Source organism: Lactuca sativa, chromosome 1 (genome assembly GCF_002870075.4).
Source record: "Lactuca sativa cultivar Salinas chromosome 1, Lsat_Salinas_v11, whole genome shotgun sequence".
In the NCBI taxonomy this organism is placed as follows: domain Eukaryota; kingdom Viridiplantae; phylum Streptophyta; class Magnoliopsida; order Asterales; family Asteraceae; genus Lactuca; species Lactuca sativa.
In genome coordinates, this window is record NC_056623.2 from 231,381,161 (window position 1) to 231,405,234 (window position 24,074).

Consider the following 24,074-nt stretch of genomic DNA (forward strand, 5'->3'; position numbering starts at 1 on the left):
TGGTTAAGGGTTAGCCTATGGTATCTGTGCTCTAAGTAGCACTTGCCTGTAAAATATTCCTAACTTTCAGCACTCTAACTAGAAACATAGAAACTGTCAAGCTTTTACGTATGGTATGATGTAAGACCTACTGTTAGGTCGATTTTCCCTGAAACTTATTACATTGATAATACCAGTATTTTAGTCAGTTATCTAATCTGTGGGAAATATCTGTACATTGTGTTTTTCTTCTAATCTTCTATGTTGCGATCTCAAGCACTCATTCAACTGTTGGGCTATGGGTAGTTAGTCCATGTGTCACTCTCATCTCTCATACGATTGATTCTTACCATTTTGTCTATCTTTATAAACTTATAGCTGAAAGATGCCTCCTCGCAAATCTCCCAGGAATAACCCTGCACCTCCACCACCACCAACTCCTCCGCCTCAAGTCATTGATACTACAGCCCTGAATGCTGCTGTGGCTGCAGCAGTGGCAACTGCCATGGCACAGTATCACTCTACTGATGCCAGCAGAGGTGGAACCCCTGTTAACTCAATTCCTGTTGAAACCCCTGTGCGCTCGAGAGAATGCTCTTACAAGGATTTCACCAACTGTAAGTCGATGTCCTTCCATGGCACCGGCGGAGTCATTGCCCTCTCGCAATGGTTCGAGAAGACTGAATCAGTCTTCGAAATCTGTTCGTGCCCTGCTGCGAGCAAAGTCAAATATGCCGCATGCACCTTTGAAGGAAAGGCCCTGATGTGGTGGAACAGCCACGTTAAAGCACTAACGCTCATAGTGGCGAATGACATGGGATGGGAAACCATGAAGGACCTCATGATTGAGGAATACTGCCCGAGGGGTGAAATCCAGAAGGAGCTTTGGAGCCTAACCATGAAGGGCACTAACGTAGTCTCTTATACCGCCAAATTCAGTGAACTGGTGGCCCTCTGCCCTAATATGGTTCTCACTGAAGGGAAAAAGATCGAAAGGTACATATGGGGGCTAGTGCCTCCGTATCAGGGGAATGTCTTATCATCAAACCCTGCTACCTTCGACAGTACCAAGCGACTGGCACAGTGACTTATTGACCATGGAGTCAAAGCCCCTGCAACAACAACAACCCTAGCCATCCCGGAACCCTCCAAACTCGCTGATACTAAGCAGAAATTCTGGGAAGAGAAGAAGAGGCAGCGAGCTGCCAAAAAGCAGCAAGTTGTGACTGTGCATGCCGCAATAACCCCTGCTGCTGCTACTGCTCCAATGAGGCAGTATTCTGGAAGTTTGCCTAAGTGCAACAAATGCAACTTCCACCACAACGGCCCCTGCCGTGAAATGCAGTGCTCTAACTGCAACAGGAAAGGACACACCATCCGTTTCTGTAAATCCCCGGCGAGGCCGATCACCCAAGTCCCCGGCTCTGGCGCGAGCCCGACCTGCTATGGATGTGGCGAAGCAGGCCACTATAAGAGGGACTGCCCCAAAGCAAAGAATGCTGGTGGAGCAGGGAGGGTACTAGCAATAGGCCATGGGGAAGCAGTTGCTGACCCGACAGTGGTGACTGGTACGTTCCTCCTCGATAACTCCTATGCATGCATTCTGTTCGATAGTGGAGCGGAGCGGAGCTTCGTGAACCATAAATTTGCTCGCATGCTTAAACAAGAACCACACACACTTAAAGAACAATTCACAGTAGAAATGGCTAATGGAAAAACTGAAAGTACGAATAGCATATACTTAGGTTGTACCCTAACTCTAGATAACCATTCATTTCCAATCGACCTTATGCCGGTCTCGATTAAAAGCTTCAACGTTATCATCGGCATGGATTGGTTAAGCCTTCATCGTGCCGACATCATGTGCTATGAGAAAGTAGTCCATCTAAACCTCCCGTCCAACAAAACTCTTATCGTCTACGGTGACAAACCCGGTGCGAGTCTTCGTATTATATCAAGTATTCAAGCACAGAAGTATCTACGTAAAGAATACCATGCATTCCTCGCTCACGTCGTCGATACGAGCCTTGAAATGAAAGAACTAAAGAACATTCCAGTAGTGAGCGACTTTCCCGACATCTTCCCAGAAGAGCTACCAGGATTACCTCCGCAACGACAGGTCGAGTTCAGAATCGACTTAGTCCCAGGAGCTACCCCAGTAGCCAAGTCACCATACTGATTAGCTCCAGCAGAGATGCAGGAACTATCCAGTCAACTTAACGAACTGCTCAGCAAGGGCTTTATAAGACCAAGTTTCTCGCCTTGGGGAGCACCGGTCTTATTCGTTAAGAAGAAAGACGGATCATTCCGTATGTGTATCGACTACAAAGAACTCAACAAACTAACGGTCAAGAATCGTTACCCTCTGACTCGCATAGACGATCTATTTGACCAACTGCAAGGGGCGAACTAATTTTCCAAAATTGATCTAAGATCAGGATATCACCAGTTACGAGTGCTAGGGGAGGATGTTCCGAAGACAGCCTTCCGAACTCGTTACGGACACTACGAGTTCGTGGTGATGCCATTCGGATTGACCAATGCGCCAACAGTTTTCATGGATCTGATGAATAGAGTATGCCGACCTTACTTGGATCAGTTCATCATTGTATTCATTGATGACATCCTGATCTACTCCCGAAGTAACGAAGAGCATGGTGATCATCTGCGACAAGTTCTAGGAACCTTACGAGCGGAGAAGCTCTATGCCAAGTTCTCTAAATGTGAATTTTGGATCTGAAGAGTCGAATTCTTAGGACACGTGGTAAGCAAAGAGGGAATCCACGTGGACCCATCCAAAATTAAGGCCATTGAGAACTGGTCAGCACCGAAGACGCCTACAGAAATTCGTCAATTTCTAGGTCTTGCTGGCTACTACCGCAGATTCATACAGAACTTCTCCCGAATTGCGAAGCCTCTTACAACACTGACCCAGAAAGGCGTGGCCTTTGACTGGGAAGAGAAACAGGAAAGAGCGTTCCAAACGCTCAAGCGAGCCTTATGCACCACACCAATACTATCCCTCCCCGAAGGAATAGAAGACTTCGTAGTCTATTGCGATGCATCGAACCAAGGGCTCGGGTGTGTTCTGATGCAGCGAGGTAAGGTCATCGCCTACGCCTCGAGACAACTGAAAACACACGAAGTTAACTACAAGACCCACGATCTTGAGCTAGGAGCAGTTGTGTTTGCTCTGAAGATCGGGAGACATTACTTGTATGGAACGAAAAGCACTATCTTTACCGACCACAAGAGTTTACAACACATATTCGATCAGAAGGAGCTCAACATGAGACAACGACGGTGGGTCGAGCTACTCAGTGACTACGAATGCGAAATTCGTTATCATCCGGGTAAAGCCAATGTAGTAGCAGACGCCCTAAGTCGGAAGGAATATTCTGGTCGGAGAGTCAAGTCGTTGACAATGATCATCCATTCACACTTGTCTAAGCAAATTCAGGTGGCCCAACTTGAAGCCATGAAACCTGAAAATGTGATGAGTGAATCCCTTAGAGGAATGGATACAAATTTAGAAGCCAGGGGTGACGGAGCCTTATACTTCATGAACCGGATCTGGACACCGAGGCACGGTGGTTTCCGAGACTTGGTCATGACCGAGGCACACAACACTCGGTATTCCGTCCACCCAGGTTCAGATAAGATGTATCTGGATCTTAAAAAGTTATACTGGTGGCCTAATATGAAAGCAGAGATTGCTACCTTCGTAAGTAAATGCCTTACTTGCGCAAAGGTTAAGGTCGAGTACCAGAAGCCCTTCGGCTTACTACAACAACCAGAAATTCCAGAGTGGAAGTGGGAGCGGATTACTATGGATTTCATAACCAAGTTACCCAAGACAACGTGTGGACTTGACACCATATGGGTCATCGTCGATCGATTGACCAAGTATGCACACTTCTTGCCCATCAAAAAGATTGACAAGATGGAGAAACTTACAAGAACTTACAGTAGGGAAATCATACGACTACATGGTGTACCTATATCCATTATCTCTGATAGGGATAGTAGGTTCACCTCAAGATTCTGGCAATCGCTACAACATTCCCTGGGAACAAGGCTGGACATGAGCACAGCCTACCATCCACAAACCGACGGGCAAAGTGAGAGGACCGTCCAAACACTGGAAGATATGTTGAGAGCCTGTGTGATTGACTTTGGAAAGGCATGGGATACTCATTTACCCCTTGTCGAGTTTTCCTACAATAACAGTTATCACACGAGTATCAAGGTTGCTCCATTTGAAGCCCTCTATGGCCGAAAGTGTAGATCCCCTCTGTGCTGGGCTGAAGTGGGTGATACCCAATTAGCTAGGGAACAAGTTTCTGACAGTACTCTCACAGGCCCGGAAATCATTCGGGAAACGACAGAGAAGATCGTTCTGATCCGTGAACGATTGAAAGCCTCTAGAGACCGACAGAAGAGCTACACAGATAAGCGAAGAAAACCTTTGGAATTTCAGGTGGGAGACCGAGTCCTCCTCAAAGTCTCACCCTGGAAGGGTTTGATACGCTTCGATAAGCATGGGAAGCTTAATCCGAGGTACATAGGGCCTTTCGAGATTCTCGCAAGAATCGGCCCTGTAGCTTACAAACTCAATCTACCCGACGAACTTCATAACGTACATTCTACATTCCACGTATCAAACTTGAAGAAGTGTCTGTCTGACGAGACCCTCGTAATCCCACTCGACGAGATCGAAATCAACGAGAGCCTCAACTTCGTGGAAGAACCAGTAGAGGTCATGAACCGAGAAGTCAAGCAGACGAAGCAAAGCCGTATCCCGATAGTGAAGGTTTGCTGGAACGCCAAGCGAGGACCGGAATTCACGTGGGAGCACCACGATCAGATGAAACTAAAATACCCTCACCTTTTTGCTTAGTAAATTGCAACTACTTTATTTGTTTAGACTTTAATTTCGGGACGAAATTCCCTTAACAGGGGGATGATGTGACAACCCGAAATTTGCCATTCGGTCAAACCCTAAAGTCAACCTCTTCGTATCATAAGTTAATATCATTATTTCTTATTTTTTTTAGAAATATAAAGTTCGTTTGATTATTTTAATATTATTTTTAAACGAACGGGTGAAAGAAAATGTCGTCTCGGGTTTTTATTTTGAAAACCGCAAACACTTCGCGTAATAGAAACAACCGACAAAACTTTTATATTTTGGGTTGTGAAAGCACCCAAAACCGTAAACTCATACCTATGTATGAGTTTACTCCCTAAGAATTTGTCAATTGTGTTTACTCCCTAAAAAGTCAAAAGAGTAAACTCCAAGTTTTCTTTCAAATATCATCCAAGATTTAATTCCAAATCTTCAATCTTGTAAGTGTTCTAACCTTTTTAATTTAGTAAAAAACTTAATCTAGTGTTTATGCATCTAATCATCCATCCATATTTGTATTTTGACTAGATTTCCAAAACACCAAGAACACACATTAAGTGTTCTTGGCCTCTTTAGCTCAAAACAAGCCTTCTAATAGTAAGTGCTTCCATCCTTGAGTGATTTTAACCTAGTGTTGCATTTGAATATCAAGAAATAATGTCAAGAACACAAGGTTGGAGGTGTTTACGGTCCAAGAATGTTCTTGGGCCGTAAACACCATAAAGTCCCCCAAAATGAACCTAAGTCCCATGTTTAACCCTAGTTTGATGTTTAGGACTTACCTTAACATGTTTAAACCTTCCATTGATGTGTTTAAGCCTTGAAAAACACCAAACACTAACATTTATAGGTTTTTACGGTCTAAGGATCTCCTAAAACTGTAAACACCCTAAAAGGTGTTTAAATGGGTCATTTTCCTTCCTTAGACCTAAAAGCTAACATAGACTTTTACCTAGTTGTGCTAAGTACTTGAAATCATGGGAATATCCTTTCCTATAAGGGTTTATGGTAGTAAACCCAAAGGAGAATGCCCTTAGGCCGTACACTCCTCAAAGAGGGTGTTTTGTGGCCCTAGTCCCTTCCAAAGGCCAAACCACTTAGTAGAATTGCTTCAAAAGGCTTGCTAAACCACAACACAACATTTGGACCTTAAGACTAGAGTTTACGACTGTAAACTCTAGAGTTTACTGCCGTAAACTCCCAAGGTCTTATCCATCAAAACCGTAAACTCCAAGGGAGTTTACCCTTGGACCCCAAACACACTAGTTTTGCCCTACCAACACTCGGATGCAATCCTTGTGATCTTTAACACTTGAATCAAAGTGTTTTCATGTTCTAGGGTGTCCCAACTTAATTATCAGTTATAATTTGGCTAATTAGTTATATATATGTTCATTATATGATAACTAGGCTCGTGCGTGTGTACAACTCTTCAATTGTCACCTAGCACCGTAACCGACACTTCAACCCAATCCACTCACCACAATCGGGTAGTCGTCCGAAGGTCGTTTCAATATTGATTATATATCAAATGTACATATATGGTCATAAAAGTTCTTCCATGCTTACACATACTAGTTACATCATTAGTGAGTTACCATCGGGGTAACACAGGATCATACTTATACTATTGCTAGTTCAATAAGTCAGTTCATTCATGAGTCAATACTTATTACTATGAGAACATATACAACTATACTAGAAGGAAAACATATACAACTATACTAGAAGGAAAACATATACAACTATACTAGAAAGAGAACATATACAACGATACTAGAACGAGTATCAATACATTACATATACCTACATACATTGAGAAAATTGTGATCCACTGTATCGGAGCATGCCTTAAATGTCATGGCTCGAGTTGTAGCCAGGGTCTCTTGGAGGGAGAGCGTGAGTTTGCGTATAGATCTATACTGGATTGACTATCCTACACCTTGTTGCTAGCTACAGTCGGACATGCAGGTCTGCGGGTGCCAAACGTCATTTCACTTTACGACCTACATTTTTCGTTGTTATTCCAGTCGATAGTATGGTTCAATTAATCACATGATACCTTAACATAAATCCGGTTTAAGGTAGTTAGTACAGCAGTAGTTCCTATAATACAACACTACAGTACTACAGTAATTTACCCCTTTATATATACATTTAGTGATCATTTCACTTAAACACTAATATACAAACTATATTTTGTTAATGATAGTTACACTTGGGAAATTACACACTTTTACAACAAACGAACATACAAAACAGTTAAGCCTTGGTAGAAGGCTACATTAATAGAAAATATAGGTTTTTCTGAGAGATTCAAACTCTTACAAACACTTACAAACATTTACATACATTTTACAAACTTGCACTTAAGACATGCTCAAACTTTTTGATAACAAACACCGACACTAAATACTTATGAACTCACCAGCTTAATGCTGATAAACTCTTTCAAAATAACTTGTATTCTCAGGTCATCAGTAGACAGGTACCGCGGCCAGCTTTTGAGATGATGGAGCACATCCAAGACTAATCTTATTATTTTGATTCACATTATTTTTGGTGTCTATAACTGTAAAGAACACGCTTGTATTAAAATTATATATTTAATGTAATGGATGATGTTGTTTGCTTGTTTACTTTTACTGTGTTGTGATACTTTACATGACGTCATCCGCCCCAGAACATTTCTGCCGTTCTCGGTTTTGGGGTGTGACAAAAACCTTCGTGAACTCCAAGAACATGCACACACACACACACCAGATGTCGGTTTTAGGTTATCATATATGTATTTATAGGTGTTGAATTCTAAGAGTCATGGGTATAACCCAAACCCATACCCATGGGTTTTATGATCCATGGTTCATGTGGCCCAACTCTTTATGTATCCATACATAAACGTGGTCCAACATGGATCATAAGCCCAACACATATAAATATAACTAATTACCATAATTAGTCCCCATAGTTTCAATTAGTCTCTTTTGATCACTTAATTAATTCCAAATTAATTCTTGATCAATACTAATTAAAACATATAATTTCATATTAATATATTATAACTTATAATATATTAATAAACCATAAATAACCTTCTCTCAAAAGTCCATCCTAACAAATTGTCCTGATGATATGCAACCCAAATGGACCATGCTACTCTCGGGTCGAATACATACCAATAATAGTTATGAGCTTAGACACCTAATCCAACAGTCTCCCACTTGGATAAGTCTAAAACTATTATTGCGTATGACTCCAAAACCCGACTAGCAATCGTGGCTCTTTAAGCCGCTGTCGAACTCTGAACAAATCAATGACACGTCCATTAGATAAGGGATCATATATTCCTCCATTCTAGATATCATATGGACTGAGACATGGATTATAATCATTCTCTCTGTCCACTTGTTGTTTCCTGATTTCCGATTTATGACGACTGACTAATTGAACAAATCAAATCAGTCCAGGCCTGGCCGAGCACTTACGTTTGTCATCACCAAATCATTGAGGGGCCCACAGATATCGCTTTTATCCCTCTAAGGGTAATAGGAATGGATAAACTTCGACTCATATGCTTGTTCTACTACTTGTTGAATCATACACAAAGGCACGTTTTATAACATCGAGTTACCAAATGCGTTTACGTGCAATCAATGTATAACCAACTCATAGGCAACAAGTCATATCTCTAGGTTTGAAGAATATAAGATATTATCATATCATGATCACTCGTGATAAAGTCCATGAAGTGATTCAAATGAGCATGGGTTGAATCCAATACTTGAATCCCTATTCCAGGAGTACTCATGAATGTTGTAGTAACTCTTACTATGTCCACTACCTTGGACATCTACAAACCTGATTCATGACAGTCTTGCCTTAATACCTACTTCCAACGTATTATCGACTGTGGATGGTTTGAATAACTTAGTCATTCGAAAAGAATAACCTAGTTATTCTGGAAGTCAAAACATGCAAAGTGAAACACAAGAATAATACTAATCCTCTATGGTCCCAAGCACCTTTGAGAGCAAATAGAACACCTTTTATTTAAACACCATATTTATTACTCAATATTCATTGTATAATGTTTCAAATAATCAAATTTATACTTGAATTAAAATAATAGTTGTCCCATGCTCCAAGCATGTAAACTATGTTTTCTAAACACTAGTCATGCCATACACCAAGTATGCACACTATGTATATCTATGATCTTTACTTTGTGAAATAGATCAATTGAACATGATTCCAATGATGCTCATTTCACAATCCCAAATCTTTATCGTAAATGTAAGAATTCCAAATTCCTACCATTTAACAAAATCTGTTAGATTGTAAACTTATATGCATTGATCCTCTCGTAATGTCTATGCACAAAATTACAAAGACTTGTCAACAAACATTACAGAGTATTCCAATGGAGATCAATTCCATGGAAATGAAGTCTCAAATTCAAAGTATATTACTTTGAACATCCTTCTTGCATTAAGCTTTCTAATCTTACACAGATTTGAAAGAACAACTTCCACCTATGGAAACCTTTCCAGATTTCCATTTTGACTATCACTTTTGAACAAGAGTTACCACTTTTCAGAATATATCAATATGGTCCTTCCAAAATTAACACTTATACTTCCAACTGTCCATGAACAACCAATCTTTGGTAAACCTTAGATTGTCCTCGACAATTGTTTAATCATTTTAGTCATATCCAATTCTATACTTTTCCCCTCTTAATGCCCTGAGCATTTGGAAAATTTAGAAAGGATGAATATTACAGCACATGCAATCGATACTATATCCGAAGAACATGGGACACGATTCATGATGTCTCACATAAAGACATGACACTAGACCAATCTTTTGCTACAATATATTTTTTTATTTTCCATGTTTTCAAAATTTGACTATGAAAAGGGATGTCGTAATCATAATCGAATTTTGAAAACGCAATATATATGGAATTTCCTTTAGTCGAACCATTCCAACATAAAATTCATATATATACTTGACTAAACATGATTAAAATCTCACTATCTAAGATGATTTGAAATGAAGTATAATTTCCTCTCCCTTAATTATAGCAAAACAACTTTTCAATCCTTGCAACTTCATGAATTGAGACTTTTGTTTTCTATAATTAACACTTAACATAATAATCATGCTCCCACTAACATGATAATTATTAGCATAACACTTATGCTCCCACTAGCTTTGACATGTACTCAGAAATTAGTTGTACTTCTAGAAATCGATACTTTATTGACTCTCTTACCAAAGTTCAGATTTCTGATACAAGATGCTTTAATAAGACTTTATCAAAATCATACACGTTTCCTTAGATAGCTCACGTATGAGTCTAAGCAATTTTAGAACTATGAAAAGGGATGCCATAATCATAGTCTCAATTGTTTAGACCTTTTCCATTTCTCACAAGTCTATGTTAGTGCGTCGGTTACCCACACACGCTCCACTAACGACTTTGAGAATGCAAATGTCATAATTGCTATCTACTAAAAACTACTTAGTGAAAGTGTTTCCTCACCATCATTTTCATGAATCGGAGAGAAACCTTATGACACTTAGATTTTATGGTGTATGAGTTCCTATCCAAATGAATTTTGTCAAAACCATAATCACAAGACAAGGTTAGTAACACTTCCAAATTCATATGGATTGAGCTTGTGCAGTCTTAACTTCTTGCCTCCTTGCAGAACAAGGGTCTGCCCTTGCTTCCAAGTTGTTATGCAATCAATTGAGAACTCTCAGAATTCCTATGCAAAGCCAACTTTAACTGGAATAGGCATTGAAATGTCAACATGATAGGTTATAAACCTTAAGTCGTGTGCTAGTGAAGAACTATAGGTTTTATACTTGATTAGTTCTTGAAACTTTCAAGACCTTTAAGACTCCCACTGTCCTCTTGACATATAAGACTCTTTGTCAAGAACCATTGCTTGACAAAACAAATGTTCAAGGGATAATGCAGATTCTTATCAAGACTAACACTTCCCGCAATTGGCCTAAGTTGATCTCTATTTTATCCAAAACGTCACAACTTACCAATTTCAAATGTACAACAGTAGAAAACATTTTACTCTTAAAATTGACTAGTGTTAATAAACCTTCTTCAAGATATGTCACTCAAGTTACAATCTTGGAGTATGACTCTAAGACTTTGTTTTTGGAACGAAGTATGACTCATCTTCTTGATTTAACCATTCCAACAATTCATGTCTCCTATTCTTAGCCATAAGAATGCACTAAGATGTCCTTAGAGGACGAATTGTGATATGGTTTCTCAATCATTAAGATGATCACAAAACATGATACTAAAGTACTCTCCCATCTTTTCAGATTTGAGAAACCTTTATCTTTCTGTCTAATTTGATTCTTCTCATTCATTTTTCCATACATCGAATATTTTCCAATGTTTTAGAGTTATACTCAAACTTGTAAGTATAACCATATTTACTAAACTTTAGTAAATCATGACGAATAGTCTGATCGATCTTTGTGGTGGACTTGACCAGTGCATTGAAATGTGTACTCAATCCCTTAGTCCTTTCACTTGACTTAATTTTCCAAGGATGAAAATTCTCGTTCATCATACAACTTGTGTGATTCCAAGTTTCGGTCCAATTGAAACTTGGGTGATGAGAATCTTTCCTTATTTGGTAAATTATGACACTACCACAATCAAAAGAATCAAATCCATTTTCCAATATTGCTATCAATGGAATCTTATAAACAACCATTTTTCACAAATGCCACTGTAAGGATATTTAAAATAAATAAAATAAAACCTTATCTTTTATTTAAAACCTGCAGAAAAACTTATCCTTACAATGCAAATACATATGAAAATTATGTTATTATGCATTCCTAAGCATCCTGTCATAACTCTTAAGCAATAGCTTAAAATTCTAATCAGCAAACCATGCGATCGAAATCCATCTTCGCGATCAGAATCAGCATATACTTCCTTTAAGCTTCCTCTCTTTCTTTGATTCTTAAAACATCAAAATGTGATCTGGTCACATCATGTATAAGAATCTCAAATAGGAACTTAATTGAGTTAGATAGTGCACTTTACCCGAAGTAGAGTCAAACTCTTTGACTTTACCAACCTTATGATTGTTCAGGTAAATTTGGCAGCTTCGTAACCAATGCCCCTTCATTTGGCAATAGAAGGTTTGGGAAGTTGATCTTCTAATCAAATTTGCTTTACTAGTCCTCAAATCATTTCTGATTCAGCAGCACCAAGCAAATAGATAAAATCATAAAGGGTCATGTTATAGTCTGTTTCATAGTACTCCCAAAGGAACTCACTGCGTGACTTAGAAAGTGATTGAATATCCAACTTTCTCAAGACTTTGACACCCAACTCTCTCGGCTTGTCAATATGTGACTTCATCTGCAAGATGTAATCACACATAGGCCTTGAGTGACCTTGAACTTATGGGTTAGGGAGAATAATGGGAGGGGGTAGAGGAAGTGAAATTCCAAGAGATTTGGGAAGATCATAGATGTCTAAACTAGACATCTACAGTGGCAGATATTCAACTTAGTTGATTTTTAAGTCCTTAATATAACACCCTATGCAGTTATCGCGGTCAAAATTTCAATAGCGGTCACATGCCGCTATTTGAGATCGCGGTTATCGCGGTGGTATAGCGGTGATATAGCGGTTTTTTAATATTACGTATAATTTATAATTTTATATTATATTTATATAAAAGTTATATATATATTTGAGTATTAATACTATAAGTCTATATAGAATTAATATCATAAACCTAAAAAAAATCATATAAAAACATAACATAATATTCTATTATGGTAATATGGAAACTAGGTAGTGTCAAAGTGTCAAATAGAGCTTAATTGTATTGTTCGTGTTCAATATCGTATTAGTAGGTCATGGTTGATATAAAGAGTTAAGTCCCAAGTCGTAGCTTCATAGGTGTGGTTTGATTTACAAAAAGCATTAATGGAGTCCGACCATAGCAGTTCAAGTTGTCGTAAGTACAGAAAGAGATGAGAAAGAGAGTTGTCGGTAGACGTAGTTGCTTTGAATGCTTTTAGTTATGTTAGTTGTTTGGGCATTTTAAAATGAAAGTGTAGTGAGATCATTAAAACTAGTTTTTCATTGACAAAGTAACCAAATGACCCAAAATGTGAACGAAAATGGAATAGCGCCCGTAGCGCCGCTATAGCGGTTATTGAAATAGCGGTAAATAGCGGTGAATAGCACCGCTAATAGCGGTACCGCGAAATGAAAACGCTAAGTTGAAAATAGCGGTTCCTGACCTCCGCAAAACGCTATAGCGCCGCTATAGCACCGCTATAGCGCGCAATTGATAGCTTAGATAACACCCAATATGAAATATTAAGGCTAGGACCCAACACAATATTTTATAACTTGGAAGAGGGATGCCGTAATCCAAGCTATAAGATATTTGAAGGTTGGCGAATGATGATTCACCAATTTCCACAATGAAAAATGAAATAAATTATTAGGTTTTAATTGAATTTGAAACTCCTAGATCTTTTGAGATTCATTGAACTTTTCAATGGCATGTTTCAATCTTGATTGTGCCCTCTCAAATTTTGTGACTGGGATGCCGAGGATCACAAAACAAGGTGTGAATAACCATGCAAATTCACTTGGTACCCTTAATATTATCACCTAATCGATGTGTCGGTTACCCACACGCGCTCCACCGATCTATGACAAACATTAAGTCGCCCTTTGTAATCCTTACTAGTCCAAGTTAGTGTGCCGGTTACCAAGGTTGTAGAACTCGTTACTCGGTACCTGTTCAGCCGACTACCGAGTAGCGAGTACTCGGGAGTACACGGGGAGTACTCGGATTTGGAAATTTATGTAGAAATATTTTTAGGGAAATTATATATGTCGAAAACATAAGATAAAATCATAAGTTGATTGAAATATATAACAAAATTGGATACATGTGAATACACAAAAAATGAAAAACACATAATGGTCTCACTTCGTGAATAATTACTGAAAACTTAAGATATATATGTAGTAATAATCACATGTGTGTGTTAAATAATAAATCATTAAGTATATTATACATATTAATCACCGAGTTGACCAAATTTCACAACACTACTCAGTTCATAAGGGGGCGATCGGGAGTACTCGGGATTATGTAACTCGCCTCGACAAGGGGGGAGTAGCGAGTACTCAGAGGAGTAATCGGCCAACTCGACGAGTTTTACAACATTGCCGGTTACCTACACACGCTCCACCAACGACTTGGTAAGGTACAAAGTGTGAATTTCATGGGTTAGCACCAAATTCACATTTTCCTAAGTAACTAAGATTGGGTATTTATAAAAGGTTTAGTTACTTAGTATTTATCATTAATACTTTTAATGAAGGGGGAATTATAGTCCTTGTCCTACTCGTTCGGCTAACGACCCTCCACTAGTCAAAGAAGTGGTGGGTGAGAGTGGACACCCATTAAACTGCCATTTTATAGGCAGTAACCTTATACCCCCTTATAGACCGGCTTCGTGAATGAGACTTACTAACGGTAAGACTGACTTTTACTCTTATACATATATATATATATATATATATATATATATATATATATATATATATTAAACCTATAATATTATAATAGTATTAGGGTTGAATTTTAAACTATTAAAATTCGAAGGGTTTAACATGGAACTAAAGTATTCATGGGGGGAAACTTTACAAATTCCAAAACTTGAGGGCAAGTTTTGAACAATTCAAAACTTTTTAATTCCATAACTTATGAATTTAAAGTAGTTTTAGTAAAAAAAAACTCTTCAAGTTCCATAACTTGAGGACAAGTTATGGAAGACTTTAAAAACATTTAAGGAAAAAAAAACTCTTCATTTTCATAACCTATGAGTTTAAAGTAGTTTAATGGATAAACTCTTCAAGTTCTATAACTTGAGGACAAGTTATGGAAGTCTTTAAAATCATTCAAGAAAATAAGACTCTTCATTTTTCCTAACTTATGGAAATCTTATGAGTTTTAAAAATCATAAATGTGACTTTTCATATAACTTGAGGACAAGTTACAAAAAACACATTTTAGAATCAACTCTTAGATTAATTTGGATTGAAAACAACAATTTCACATAACATTCCTATTAATCTAAGCAACTCATAAGAACATGATAATTCAATCAAACTTTTTCAAGTAATTAGCCTAACCATTAAACTAATACAAAACATGAATCTATTGACAATTATCTTTGAAATTGGATTAGTATGAACATTACCATATCAAAAATAGTTTTATAAGTTCACAAACAGCTTAGGGTAATGTTTCTAGTCCAATTCCAGTCAAAAAACTCGAAAATATGCTGTCTGGGGCTCCTACTCGTTGAGTGTATGAACCTACTCGACGAGTAGGATGATTTTCTTCATGGACTCGGCAATTGCATTAGTGGACTCGGCGAGTCCAGTGCCCAGAAAGCCAAAATTTTCGATTTTTCAGCCATTTCAGCAAGTATAACATGGAAACAAGCCTTGGCTCTGATACCATTGTTGGGTTTTGGTATAATACAACATCCTATGGTGCACATACAACCCTAAATATCTTGGATCTATGTTTTCACTAATTATATGTGACATCCCCAAAATCTCGGCCAGAAAAGACTAGTTTGTTTATGCTTTGTAAAAATCAGAGTACTTCATTTTATAAAAGTGTTGCGGAATTTGTTCCCAGAAAAACATGGTAAATACGTTATTAAAACATTTTCGAAGAAACGTATTTATTTCATCTTAAAACGTTTGGGATGTCATTGTTAATACCGAAACATAAGCATAAACAGAACTTACAATGATTTACACTAGTGATCTGCATCTCTTTAAATCTCTCAGTGTAATGTCACTTCACTTCGTCACCTGTGATATACATAAACTGAGTGGGTCAGGTTGGGAAACTTGGTGAGTACATAGGGTTTTCAACCCACAATAATATAATTGTTATGTTCAATCATCAAACAATTAACCCAATTACCCATCCCCGTTATCTTCTTTACTCTTAAGGATTTAACCTAAGAGTCATCTATCCTGCATTCGTTTATTCCGAAGTCCCTTACTTCCAGGGTTATAGGACTGGCACTAAATCCATAGCTGCCGATGTTCGTTCGTAAAGCACTAATTCCATAGCTGCTACATCCTACTCCTCAGTTACTAAATCCATAGCTACCAGTGTTTAACAGGTACTAAGTCCATAGCTACCAATTCCTACAGGTACTAAATCCATAGCTACCAACGTCTAACAGGTACTAAGTCCATAGCTACCGGTGTTTGTCCCATAGGCACTAAGTCTGTAGCTGCCAATGTATACTCACGTCATCTTCTATCTCTCATCATTCATCTACCCATCTCATACCCAACATATTCGTATATATAAAATACGTATACAGTTTAAATCCTTTAAAACATGTATAAAACGTTCATCCAACATAGATAACAAGTATTCAGATAATATGCACACATAGCACGTAGTTTATATAAAATACTTCATATCTATGTGTAAGATGAAAGGGACTATGCACTCACCTGAGTAGGTGGTGACTCGGCACTCGGACAGCGCTTCGATACTCTCAAAACAATTTCCTTCGATAAAACCTAGTATCAATACCACTAGGGTTTAGTCTAACGATAACCGCGATTAATTAATAGTCTAGCTATTATTATTAATATTATATAAGCGTTAAATAACACTCAATATAACTCATAATAATATCCCAAATACTCATTATAAGTTCCTAATAATGTTACTATATCAAAACATAAGCTATACTAAAGATAGGATAGGTACAGCTCACTTACAGCGGGTTTTTTCGCAAAACCAGGCTTCGCTGGAGCAGCGTTCCCGAGCCGAAAGGCTCTTTTCTCGGGATTCCGGGAGCCTCGGGGCTTCCTTCGGGTGCTAGGGGGTTTACCTAGGCTTTTAGGGGGGTTAGGGAGGCTAGAGAGAGAAACTAGAGAGAGAAAGTGAGTTTGGGAGGTGTGAAGAGAAGGCTAGACCCGGCACCTCTATTTATAGTGCAAAATCTGATGGACTCACCGAGTAGGGGGGACCTACTCGCCGAGTTGGTCCATGTGGTGGCCTTCTGGTGGTGCCACGTGTCCAATTCTGGTGGTGCCACGTCACCCCCATCGCGTATCAGCCTTCGAACTTAGAAAAATCATAACTCTCGCATAAGAGCTCCGTTTTCGACGTTCTTTATATCCACGCGTAGGTAAAATCAATATCTACAACTTTCATTTAGACTCCGTCGGTTAATTCTCGACCGATCTCAAATTTAACAGTAGGAGGCGTTTAGACTGTTAAATGACCGTGAAGAATTCGTAACTCCTTCATACGAACTCCGTTTTCGTCCAACTTTTTATCGTTGAGTTCCTATTAATGAGATCTTCAACTCTCGTTTAGGTCATGTAAGCCAAAAACCGCTCGAACTAAAATTCGAGTTTCGGGTCGTGCACTGCTAAGACGAATCTTAGAAAAATCATAACTTCCTCATACGAAGTCAGATTTGGGCGTTCTTTTTATCAATGCTCTTAGTTTAACATATTCTACAACTTTTGTTTAGATTTCTAAGCCTAAATCTCTCTCTATCGTAAATTCACTATTTACGCTTCCCGGTGTCGTGCCGGTTTTGCCGTAAAACTTCGATGGGCCATAACTTCTTCGTTATAACTCGGATTTCGGCGTTCTTTATATGTACGGAAACCTTGAGACATATTCCACAACTTGGTTAAGATTATTTATTCTAAATAATCTTTTGTCGAAAAGTCGTTTTTGACCCCTATTGCCTCTAAATTGACTAGCCCGGATCTGCGGGCGTTACATTATACATGAAAATGGTTTCCAAGGTATTGAACCTATAGCTAGCATGCAATTTTCATACAAACTACATAAAATACTAGATAGTGTAACATACCTTTTTGTGTGGGTGGAGGTCTTGATGTATTTGGCCTTAAGAACTTAGCCCCAATAGTGTGGAAGCCTCAAATGAAGTCACAACACATCAAGGACAAAGGTAGGACTTGAGAGAGAATCTCCATGAACTCTAAAACCTTCATGAACTCCAAGAACATGCACACACACACACACTGTCACAACTGAAAATTTTGAGCTATGTAATCTATACATTCAAGTTAATATGAATCAAAAACTTCAATCAAATACATTATGCAAGTACCACAAATAGTCATCAAACAATTGGAGACCCTAGAAGTTCTTGTTAAGTCTATTTTAGACTAGAACTTCCTTATTGGATCCAAATGGGCCAATGAGCTTCCAATTAGACTATCATAGGCTTAAAACCCTAATTGGGCTCCAATTGGACCCACACTTATTTATTTTAACATTTTGGGCCATATTGGGCCTAGAATTAAATGAATTAAAAGCCTTGATACATGAATAACCTAAACTAGTCCAATAAAAATATAAAAATCCTACTACATTCTTTTAGACTAAAAACATACCCAAGGCTACCTCAAATATTGGGCTTAGGAGCAAAAGGCCCAAATTTCTTTTTTTCCTCCATGTTTTCGGCCCAATACCCAAGCCCAAGAGGATTTGAAGATAGTTGACTTAAGTGTGCCACCTCATTATTGTCCATAGGGTATCCATGCAATATAGTCCATGTATCCATGCAACATCACTTCAAAATCACTTCTTCCTTCTCTCCTCTCTCACTCTCGGCCATACACCCACACACACACACAAAAATCTCTCAACTCCTCCCTAGATTACTCAAGAACAACTCTCCCCCTCCATCCAAAATCTCGAAAATTAGGAAGCATTCAAGAAGGTTCTTCCACAAAAATCAACATCTAAGGTAAGGTTTTGTTTGGATCTATGACTTGTATTCCTTATTTATCAAACATCTCTTCCTAATCCATGCAAAACTCATGATCTTGCACTCTAGAAACCCCCATAATCTCGAAAAGTTCATCAAGGAGTGCAAAGGCCAAAAATCACTTCATTTCTTCCAATCTTTCTTCAAAAACCGAATCAACACCCCAAGGTGAGCTTCATACCCCCTATTTTCTGTTTTTATGAGTTTTGTGGGGGGGGGGGGATACAAGTGAAAGTGTAGATCTATATGTGTTTGTATGCCTTGTATGATTTCCATGCTTATATGTATGCTTTTATGTGTTTTAATGTTGGATCTAGCCATAAAACCCATCAAAACCGAGATATAACTTGTGTTAAATGATTTTAGCTTCAAATATATTTCTAAACACAAAGTGTTTCAAGAAAAATGGCTAAGTGGTTTAGTAATAATTTTCTTTGGGTTAAAAACACAAATTTTGGGCCTAAAATGTGAAAAATACAAAAATAAGGGCCCAAATTGACATTTCACAGATTCTGATGGATGAAGTGTGTCAAAACAGTTTCCATAAAACTATTTCTGGAATTACACTTAATTAGAGGACTAAAAACATGAATTTCAAGCTTAATGGGCTAAAAATGAAAATCTCGGCCCAATGAGGCCCATTATGCGAATTTTTCTGTTTTGGAGGGCCAAAACTGTAACTTTCTGTAAAACAGTGGACTACAAGTGTTCCAAATCCTTTTCAAAGGTTTAAAATGCTTTTTAAATTTAAAAAGGACCAAAGTTGCAAAAATTTTCCCATTTGGGCCAAAATTGTCAAATTTGCGAAAAGAAGGGATTAAAACCAAGAAAACTGCATTTTCAGGGTCTTAAGCTGTTTTCTATGAAAAATATGCTGGAAAATGTTTATTTCAATAAATTTTGGTGTTAAAATGTCAAGAAAATTGATTTAAATACCAAACCGGAAAATATTTTAAATAAAGGGTTGAAAAGGTAAATTTTACAAACGAGGAGGGGCTGAAAACAGAAAATTTCCAAGACTAATTCTATACATGCAATATGATCAAATAATGGTACTACTACTATCGACAAAATACAATACACTACAATACCAAAAGTCGTTGTCAAACGAATTGGTTCGGTCTCGAACCAATAAAAATCCGTAACCACAAACACAACGATACTATGATACTACAATACTATGATTCATACAAATAACGATTCGGAATACATTATACATGTGCACAGACGTCTACGCACTATCTTTGGGCCCCACAAGTGTAAAATCTTGTCCGTTGAGCCTAGCTAGCCCGACGACCTGATCTTAAGGCCCACAGACTTCATCTTACGAAGTGTTGGGTTTTACCATCCCGACACAACGTAACCGGACTTTCAATGGCTGTAGACTACTGGTCCCCAAGGGTCCTTTAGTGTCGCTAGTAAAGTCTGCCTTTTTTTGCGAGGCGGGTCTGGGACCCCTCGTACCTTTTATCCCCAACCGACTAATGGAGTCGTCGAGGCCTTCGTGTCCTCCTTCTCTTCGGATGTGGGACAACAGGACGGTTGGATAGCGTGACTAGTACGGACGACGCCTTCGGTATCGTTAGTATTGCTATAGACTAGTCGTTTGTGTAACGCGTGTTTGTGGCGGATAGTCATGCTCATCAATGATCCAATGTCGTCTGGAATAACAACTTCATGCGTTGCAATGGTTTCAAGTAATTTCATGGAATTCAAGGAATTAGGAAAACATCGGGTTTTCCTAGGGTTTTCAATACATACAAATTCAAAATACATACGATTTCAATAAACAATATTTTACAAGTATAGAAAACAAACAGGCATACTGATGGATCTTCACACCTTTTTGACTATACTATTTTCAGAAAATATCGGATTTTCTGGTGGTTTTCAAACGATACGAAACATTGTTTTCAAATACAACTTATGAACTCACCAACATTTCATATGTTGACGTTTTTCAAAATACTTGTATTCTCAGGGAACCAGTGAATCAAGAGAAATCATATCCAGTGACGGTTGCAGTTTATTTTTGTATGAATTGAACAAATTAATTTTTGGGGGAATGTAATGTTTAAACAATGTATGATATGTAAACACTACTGGTTGTACTATATTGATGAATGGTGACGAATGTTGTTATGTTTCATATATATTCAATGTTATGGTATTCAATTGAGTCACGACAGCCCCCGGACGTTTCCGCCGTCTGGTTCGGGGGTGTGACACACACACACTAGGTGTCAGTTTTAGGTTATCATATATGTATTTATATGTGTTGAATTCTAAGAGTCGTGGGTATAACCCAAACCCATGCCCATGGGCTTTATGATCCATGGTTCATGTGGCCCAACTCTTTATGTATCCATACATAAACTTGGTCCAACATGGATCATAAGCCCAACACATATAAATATAACTAATTACCATAATTAGTCCCCATAGTTTTAATTAGTCTCTTTTGATCACTAAATTAATTCCAAATTAATTCTTGATCAATACTAATTAAAACATATAATTTCATATTAATATATTATAACTTATAATATATTAATAAACCATAAATAACCTTCTCTCAAAAGTCCATCCTAACAAATTGTCCTGATGATATGCAACTCAAATGGACCATGCTACTCTCGGGTCGAATACATACCAATAATTGTTATGAGCTTAGACACCTAATCCAACAACTTTATCTCTCATGATGATAACTAACTTTATTTATGCAAACTTGTTTACTTGTTTTTGCAATATATTTCTATTTATGGAAACTTTATTTCCCATGAGAATATGAACGTTGCATCTCATTTAGGCAACATAGTTTATCTCTCATGATGATAACGAACTTTGTTTATGCAAACTTGTTTACTCATTTTTGCAATATATTTCTATTTATGGAAACTTTACTTCCCATGAGAATATGAACGTTGCATCTCATTTGGGCAACATACTTTATTTCTCATGATGACAACGAACTTTGTTTATACAAACTTATTTACTCATTTTAGCAATATATTTTTTATCTATGGAAACTTATATCAAAATTTTTATTTCAATGTCTAATCTCAAACTAAGGACGAATTACTATGTCTAATCCATGCTGTTGAATCAATGACAATTTTTAAAGTTCTACTCTCTGTGTATATATTACGCGTATTTATACTGATCACAAGACTTTTACCAAGAAGAATGTGACTTTCCGGTGGGGCCCGGACCAACAGTCGGCTTTTGAGACCTTGAGTCAGAAGTTATGCGAGGCCCCGATTCTAGTGCTACCGGAGGGTCTAGATGATTTGGTAGTGTATTGTGATGCATCGATCTCAGGGTTAGGGGAAGTACTGATGCAGATAGGGCATGTCATTGCTTACGCCTCGAGGCAGTTGAAGCCTCATGAGGCGAATTACCCCATTCACGACCTGGAATTGGGGGCAGTGGCGTTTGCCCTCAAAATCTAGAGGCATTACTTATATAGAGTGAGGTGCACTTTTTATACTGATCATAAGAGTTTGAAGTAATTGATGGATCAGCATAACCTCAACATGTGACAAAGGAGGTGGTTGGATGTGCTGAAAGATTATGACTGTGAGATCTTATACCATCCAGTGAAGGCCAATGTGGTGGCCGATGCTTTGAGCTGCAATACGGCGAGTTCCTTGATTGGGAACGTTTGCTTGAGGATGGCGGTGATCTCTCCATTGTCGGATATGATCAATGAGGCTCATGTAGAGGGTTTAAAGAAAGAGAACTGGAAGATAGAGCATATTCGGGGTCAATTTCCCTTGTTTGTTTGGGATAGTTGAGGTCTTTTGACACAGTGTGGCCGGGTGTGGGTACTGGTAACCGGGGGTGTGAGACAGAAGATCCTGGAGTAGGCACACATATCCAAGTTCTCTATTCACCTGGGGGCTACAAAGATATATAGAGACCTGAGACTGAGTTACTGGTGGCCCTGCATGAAACGGGAGATCGCCTGGTTTGTGGAGCGGTGCTTGACTTGCAGGAAGGTCAAGGCCAAACATTAGCGGCCTCATGGCAAGGTTCAGCCGCTACCCATTCCCATGTGGAAATGGGAAGAGATCACCATGGACTTCATCACGAAGTTACCAAGGACGGTGAGGGGTGTGGATGTCATATGGGTTATTGTGGATAGATTGACGAAGAGTTCCCACTTTATTCCGATCTTCGAGAGCATCTCCACGGAGAAATTAGCGGATATTTACATGTGAGATGTGGTGGTTAGGCATGGGGTGCCAGTGTCAGTAGTCTCCAAACGGGATGTTCGATTCACATCTAGATTCTAGAAGAAGTTCCACAAGGAACTGGGCACTCAGTTGTATTTCAGCACAACATACCACCTCCAGATAGATGGCCAGAGCGAGAGGATGATCCAGACACTCTAGGATATGCTTCGGGCATGCGTGTTGGATTTTGGAGGAAGTCGGGATACATACCTCCCATTAGCAGAGTTTCGTATAAGAATAACTATCATGCTAGTATCGACTGACCCTCATTTGAGATGTTATATGGTCGGAGGTGTAGGACCCCAGTTTGTTGGGGCAAGGTTGGACATCGAGTCATAGGGAGCACCGAGGTAGTGCTCAAGACTACCAGGTTGATTCAGCAGGTGCGCGACCGGCTACGAGTCGCACAGAGCCGTGAGAAAAGTTATGTTGACCAGCGTCAATTAGATCTTGAGTTCCAGGTGGGAGACTTCGTCTTGCTTAAAGTATCACCACGGAAGGGTGTTATTTGATTCCGGAAGAGGGGCAAGTTAGGGTCCCCGGTATATTGGCCCGTTCAAGATTTTGGCCTGGGTGGGCAATGTGGCTTACCGTTTGGATCTGCCGGATGAGCTTAGCCAAATTCACAACACCTTCCATGTGTCTCAGCTTCGGAATTGTGTCATAGACGAAGTTGCGGTCATATCTTTGGAAGACATTCAGGTGGATGAGAGCTTGAACTAAATTGAGCGGCCCATGGCAGTTTTGGATAGGAAAGTCAAGGCCCTTCGTAATAAAGAGGTGAAGCTAGTGAAGGTGCAATGGCAGCACCGAAAGGGCTTTGAATGGACATGGGAGTTGGAGGATGAGATGCGAGAGCACTACTTGGATTTTTTTGCATCAGCAGACTTCGAGGAAGAACTCTAGTTCAAGTGGGGGAGATTTGTAACGCTCCTTTCAGGTATCAATTTCTTTTCAGAATTTTAGGTTTTTAGACTGGAACTCAATGATTTGGGGGGCTCCAACTCGTTGAGTAGAGATCATTTGTGGGATGCGAGATTTAA